The sequence below is a fragment of the Nematolebias whitei genome, chromosome 15, assembly GCF_014905685.2.
Source record: "Nematolebias whitei isolate Nwh7 chromosome 15, NemWhi1, whole genome shotgun sequence".
Classification (NCBI taxonomy): Eukaryota; Metazoa; Chordata; class Actinopteri; order Cyprinodontiformes; family Rivulidae; genus Nematolebias; species Nematolebias whitei.
The window spans coordinates 42,006,114-42,013,741 of record NC_056512.1 but is presented as its reverse complement, the minus strand read 5'-3'; positions in this window follow the sequence as shown (position 1 = coordinate 42,013,741).

Genomic DNA, 7,628 nt, shown 5'->3' with positions numbered 1-7,628 from the left:
GGATGGTGTTCACATCTGGCTTCTACTTTGTCTGATGGAGCTTTAAGCAGCTTTAGTGGATGAACTGTGTTTACAGACGATGATCTGTGGAAGTGTTCCTGAGCCCAGAGCAGAACCAGACCTGGTTTTAATGCAGAGGCCCCTGAGGGCCTGAAGATCACAACGATCCAATTCAACCATTGAACTGAATTGAATTAAATCCAATATTGACTGTTAGCCTCGTTCTTTGAGCTCAGAGATTTCTGCAGATCTTTTGACCACGTCAAGAACTGTACTTTTTTTTATTTGAGGAACATTTGTCAGATTTTGTTCCACTAGTTTTGGGCACAGGTTAAAAATTTTTTGCAGACTTGTGAATGTCTGCTCGTCCTTCTTCTGAGAGATTCTGCTTCTAAAACATGTTTTTATATCTAGTCCTCTTACAGACCTATTGCCAATTAACCCAATTAGTTAGCAAATGCTCCTCCAGATTTCTTTATTCATACCACTTCCTGTTGCAGCCTTTTGTTGCCTGTCCCAGCACTTTTCATGTGTCACTGCAGGAACATTCAAATCTGCCTTTTCTTTAAAACGGTACAATTTCTTATCTTAAACATCTTATGTACCGTAGCACACCTTACCAATTTATTTATAGAGCACTTAAAGCAGCAACAAGGCCAACCAAAGTGCTGTACAATAGAAACAAACAAGCACAGCGAACAGGAAAACATAAAATAAAAATATAGATACAAATAGAAGCAGATAATAACTACATGGCAAACACTGTGGACTACAGACTTTATCAAAACTAATCACACAGTGCCAAAGGCAAGGGAATAAAAGTGGGTTTTCAAGCTAGACTTCGAGACTGTGAGTGTGGGAGCTTGCCTGACATGCAGTGGCAACTCATTCCACAGTCTTGGACCTGCAACAGAGAAGGCCCTGTCACCTCTGAGCTTATGACGGGTTCCTGGAACTGAAAGAAGCATCTGGTCTGCTGACCTCAGAGAGCGCGGTGGGACATATGGCTGCAGAAGATAAGTGAGATAAGATGGGGCAGAACTGTTCAGTGATGATTTAAAAACATACATGAGTATTTTGAACTGGATCCGAAGGTGAATGGGTAGCCAGTACAGGGAGGCCAGAACTGGTGTAATGTGCTCTCTATGGCCTGTACCAGTTAAAAATTGGGCTGCAGCATTTTGGACCAGTTGTAGACGTGCAATGGAGGATTGATTGATTCCAAACAGAAGTGCATTGCAGTAATCGAACCTGGATGTTATGAACGCATGGATCACTGTCTCAAGATTCTTTTTGGACAATATGAGCTTCAGCTTAGACAGTCACCTCAGCTGAAAAAAACAGGATTTAACGATCATGTTTACATGACTGTTAAGTTTCAAGGAAGTTTCCATTATCACTCCCAGATTAGTGACTCTTTGTTTCTCTAATGGGGCTAGAGAGGAAAGGTCAATGCAGTGGTTCTTGGAACGTGCCATTGGAATAGAACAACATGACTTCAGACTTCTTCTTATTGAAACTGAAGTTTAAAGCCATCCAGTCCCAGATGTCAACCAGGCAGTCAAGAAGAGGTTGAATAGAGTGTGTACCTCTGTGCCTCAGGGGGAAGTAAATTTGACAGTCATCCGCATAGAAATGAAAGGGTATGTTGTGTTTGCGGAAAATAGCACCTAGTGGCAGCAGGTATAAAGAAAAGAGAAGGGTACTGAGGATGGGCCCTTGCGGTACCCCTCATTGAAGCGCTGCCGATGCTGAACTGAAATCTTTGATGTTGACACAAAAGGTTCTGTCAGAGAGGTAGGATCTAAACCATTTGAGGGCTGACCCTGTGATGCCCACCCACTGCTCCAGCCTAGAAATGAGGAACTCCTGGTTGATGGTGTCAAAAGCAGATGTACAAAGTAAGTTCCAATAGGACAAGCAGCACAGAATCGCCTGCATCTGTGGCTATGAAAATGTCATTAAAAACCTTCAGTAGAGCAGTTTCAGTGCTGTGGAAAGATTTGAAGCCAGATTGGAATAACGCTTGGATAGCGTGATCCAACAAGAAGCATTTCAAATGAGACTCAACTATTTTTTCCAGTAGTTTAGAGGCGAATGGGAGTCTGGAGACAGGCCGGAAGTTGGACACGACTGAGGGGTCAAGGTTAGGCTTTTTCAGGAGAGGCTGGACAGCAGCATGTTTAAAAGTTTTTGGCACCACATCTGAGAATAAACTGCTATTCACAATAGAGAGAATAGAAGTACGTGGTATACTCTGTTCCGTTGTATATGAAATACAATAAACAGTTTTATGCAATTTGTAAATCATTGCATTCTTTTTTCTATTTATTTTTATTCATCGTGGTATTTTTCTCTGAACTGGGTTTGTATTTATTTTGTAACTACAGTGACGTGCTCTGATGTTTGGGCTGCGCTTTGATGGCAGATTTCTGACAGGATAGCCTCACATTATCTGATGAAACACTCCATCTGCATCAGTCAGTCCTTGAGCCCCCCCCCCATCTGAGTCTAGATCCTCTGATGGTCTGTACTTACTAATGGAGATAGATGCAGGCAGCAGTGGCAGCTCTCCACCCCCCTTTGTGCACCAGACTTGGCCACATCTTTTTTTTTTCCTGGCTTAATGTGCTGGTTTTCTCCTCTGGGGGCTTTCGGGTGGGTTGTAAGCTGTCTCTTGACAACCCCCGCTCCTACCTCCTCCTTTTTCCAGAGAAAACAGATCCACTCCTGCAGACTGCTGTTCTGACAGCTCGAAGGGGAGAGATGGAAAGTTCTCAGCCTCTGCTGCAAGCTGTTTTGTATTCAAATTGTCTCCATGTTAAAGTCTCCCATTCAGCCGATGGTTTAGCTACGTGTTGAAGCCAAAGGCCAGGGGATGAAGGTCCTGAAGGGTCTGCTTCTAACAGATTATTGTTGTCTGCTTTTCATATTGTTGCTGAACAGTAGGCCTTTTTTTTTTTTGTTAAACCGTTCTGGAGCTATGTGTCTGAGCTTAGAGTTTGTTGCTCTCAGTAACGACCATATGTGATCAGACATTCTGTGTGGGTGAGAGGAGAACGGCTAATGGAGCAGAAACCATTGGGAAGCTTCAGCGTCATCAAACGGTATTGACACTGGAAGGGAGAATGTCAATAGACGTGTTTGTGCTGACACTACCTTCTAAAGCTTCAATGGAGATTATAATTTTCTCTCTGAATAAGTCTGTTTTACATAAGTCAGGGAGAATCAATGGGAATAAAATATCCTGATGCATGCTGAATGCATGAATGGGAATAAAAATTATTTTAATATTCACGACTCCAAAACTGTTGTGGAAAATGTAAGTAAAGATTTGCGGATCTCACAAACCCATATTTTTTTCAGAATGGAAGGCAGTAAACATATCAAACTTATACATTTATAAAGTGTACAATTACGATTAGGTCACTGCCTGGCCAAAAAAAACGTTGCCACCCAAAGAAAAGGTCACACACTAGTATTTCGTTGGACCGCCCTTAGCTTTGAGTATGGCATGCATTCTCTATCGCAATGTTTCGTTAAGCTTCCGCAATGTCACAAGATCTATTTCCATCCAGTGTTGCATTCATTTTTCACCAAGATCTTTCATTGATGACTAGGCTCTAGGCATGATGGGTGCATCACTTCACCTGCCTCTTCTTATCCTGATGCACCCATCACTCTGGAACAGGATAAATCTGGACTCATCAGACCACATGACCTTCTTCCATTGCTCCAGAGTCCAATCTTTATGCTCCCTAGCAAATTGAAGCCTGTTTTTTTTCCATTTAGCCTCACTGATTATTGGTTTTCTTAAGGCTACACAGCTGTTCAGTTCCAATTTCTTGAGTTCCCTTCACATTGTTCGTGTGGAAATGTTCTTACTTTCACTATTAAACATAGCCCTGAGTGCTACTGTTGTTTTACTTCCATTTGATTTCATCATATGTTTAAGTGATCACGATCATGCAGGATTTTTTTTCCGGCCACATTTCTTCCTCCAAGACGATGGGTCCCCACTATTCTTCCAGTTTTTAATAATGCGTTGGACAGTTCTTAACTCAATTTTAGTAGTTTCTTCAATCTCCTTAGATGTTTTCTCTGCTTGATGCCAATGATTTGACCCTTCTCAAACAGACTGACGTCTTTTCCACGACCACACGATGTGTCTTTCCACATGGTTGTTTAAGAAATGAGAAGCAACTCATTTCACCAGTTAGGGTTAAATAACTTGTTGCAGCTGAAAGATAATCGCTCGTGCAGTAATTATCCAATAGGAGGCTCGTACCCATTTGCTTAGTTAAATCCAGGTGGCGACTTTTTTTGGGCTAGGCAGTGTAGTTTTGCGTTTTATGGTAGTAATATATCTCAAAAAAAGGAGTGAGCCTGACTGTGAACCATCCTCTCTTTTTTAAGAAGAGTTTGGAAACATCTAAGAACTTAGGAGACCAGCTGGAGTTTTTGCAGAGAACATTGTCCCATTCTTGTCTGATGAAGAGTTCCCTCTCATTAAAAGTCCTGTTTTTTCTTTATGGGTTTTTAAATGGGAGCTTACATTGTTCTAAAACCATTGATGGTTTCTTTCCATATGTGTAAGCTGACCACGCCAGAGGCACTCATACACCCCCATACCATCAGAGAGGCAAGCTTTTGAACTGCGGCTCCTCTCTAGTGTGAACGACATGACATCCGTCCTTCCAGAAAGAATTTAAAGTTTAAATTTGTCCGCACAAATAACAGTTTTCCCGTTTAATAATCTGAAAACGTTCCACTATGTTTGGACACAGTTTATTGCAGACTGGGGAACCTCTGCCCATCTTTACTTCTAAAACCAAAATGCTCTTTTTATACTGCTGCCATTAACTTAATTAGTCGCAAAAGGCTCCTCCTGCTGTTTTTTTATTTGTACCACGTGCATTTGCAGCTTTTTGCTGCCTCTGGTTTGATTTGCAAATCATTGCATTCTGCTTTTATTTACATTTTACACAACATTCCAACTTCTTTTGGTTGTGGGCTGTTCATAATCAGACTTGGTTATGAACGGGGTTCAACTGGTTGAGTTTTGAACTAATTGCCCCTTTCCTGGCATCTTGAGACGTGAAAGCTTTGTCAGTTTTTGGTCCTGAATTGGGAGACGTGGTTTAGCGAGTGAGATGTTGACTCTGAGTTTTTTTTACTCCATGCCAGCTCGTCTACCTTCTCCATCTGAGTGCCAACTATGCCCCCGAGCCCTACGCCTGAATATGCATGCCCGGCACTCTTAAACTGCTTGGCGTCGTTCTCTTTCCTCACCTTCTCCATCACCTTCAATCTTTTACTTTGGCAGGGTGAGAAACTTTACTCGTCAGTGTCGGTGAAGTGCATCTCCAAAGTGGTAAAAACTCGATGAATTCAGTTTTTTTTAGCTGAATGGCACCTGTACATGTCTACACTGCAAGTGTTATTTTTCACACAAAATTCATAACGTCTTTCCCAGAAATTAAAGATCTATATGTTTAACTGAAGATGCGCAGCTACGGTTCCTTTGCTATCTGCGTTTCTTAATCTTCCTCTCCTGCTGGTATTTTTTCAAATGTCACACTTCTTCAGTTGCACTCCCCCCCCCCACCGCTGCCCGGCTCTTTTTGGTATTCTGTCAGAGTGGCTGCACACCCACCACCACAACTATCTCACTGAAATGGTGAGCGCGAGCGAGCTGACCTGAAGTTGATTCTCTGCCAACGCAGGTTTTGATGCCTCACTGGAGATCGCAGGATGGCATTAGCTGAGCTCGGCTTACACACACACTTTCGTCATCGGTGTCTTTGTGCATGCACACACACGCACACACACAGTCGCCTTACTGTCACGGGTGAGCACTGAAGAAGTTGCACCTCTTTATTTTTTCAGCGAGTTCGCTGGCGCTCCTTTCGGCATTCCCTCTCACTTCTTCTTATTTCTTCCTCTTGGCTTCTTTCCCCCACATCTCTGTCTCTCATGCCAACCTCTCTTCTCACTCCCAAGTTTAGCTTTCGACGCTGCCACTGGGGAAGTCCTCACTCATGACTGGTAGTCTTGTTTCGTACCCAAATAACACAACTTCACAAGTAGATTTTGTGCCCGGGGGCTTCATCTGGGTCTCGCAGGCCTGGTCTTTCAAACATGTTTAAAGGACATGAAAGAGCAGATGAAAGTCAGCCAAGTTTCCTTAGATGGTTAGGATCCTTGTTCTGAATTTATCTACTCCATGACATACAAGAAAGTCCTCTAAGGTTACACAAGTTTACCTTAGTTTTTAAACCTGCTTGTCTGAGCTGCTGCAGAAATCTGCACTATAAAATATATTTCATCCATTCTGTTACGCTCAGCGGCAGTGCAGTGAATAAACTCAATGAATAAACCAGTTTTGTACAAAGGAGCGTGCATAGATTTGTAAATTTTATCAAATGTCTCATATTTAAGCTTGTGTGACTTTGCATGGTGATTGTGTTGGATGGCGCTGTCAGTTTCCTCTGCATACACAGCTTCGAGAGACAGATTACAGTGAAGGGCCCCCTGCATGAGCAGTGGTGGGAGTAACTGCATATGCACTGCACTCCTCAAACCAATCCCTTCTTTGGCTGACTCCTCTCTCAGACCCAAACAAGGGATTTGCCACAGGATCTTACAGCAGCATTGACACTTCGTCTTAGTGTTCCCCCTCTGTGATCTGTCAGCAGTGTCCCCCGCTGGGATCTACGCAAGAGTGGCCTGAGCAGAAGTCTGTTTGAAGCAGGACTAAAGACGTGTCGTGTGCACGAAGATGTACGAGCATCATACGACCAGGATGTGGTGACTGTGGAGCGCAGGAGTCTGCAACCTTTATGAGCCATTTTTAACATCTCTCTTAAGAGTCACAAAGTTGACATGATCTTTCAAAGTAAGATAAAGTAATTAATACGGTTCTTTATTTTAAAAAGTATAATTACTTGAACTATTTCTGTATTAAGCGTTAGGCAAAAAAAACAAAACAAAAAAAACAAACAATAAATAGTTCTGCACAAAAAAATGACACAGAATTACTTTTTCATTCTGGACAAATGAATCATTGTTCAGAATTACTTTTTTTTTTGCTTATTTGTATAAAATTATTAAAACATTAAGGCCAGTCAGAAGAAAAAAATTGCATCCTGTCTCAAAAATAGTAAAATTGAACATGAAACACATTTAAGACTTCAAAACAATATTACAATTTATATATAACTTAAGTGTTTAAAAGACTCTGCTTTTGTCAAAACCATTTTTTAAAGAAAAATTATTTAGTTATAGTAATAACAGTTTTTTGTTTTTTTTCTAAACGCTGTGGCAAAAATTGGGGGAGTGTCACTCGGAGGATGTTTTTTCATTTATTAACTTTTTTGGTAAAATAAATAAAAATAAAATCACAGACATGCCACAAAACTATCATTAAAAAAAGCTGGCATCAAGAAACTATCTATCTATCTATCTATCTATCTATCTATCTATCTATCTATCTATCTATCTATCTGTCTGTCTGTCTGTCCGTCCGTCCGTCCGTCCGTCCGTCCGTCCGTCCGTCCGTCCGTCCGTCCGTCCGTCCGTCCGTCCGTCCGTCCGTCCGTCCGTCCGTCCGTCCGTCCGTCCGTCCG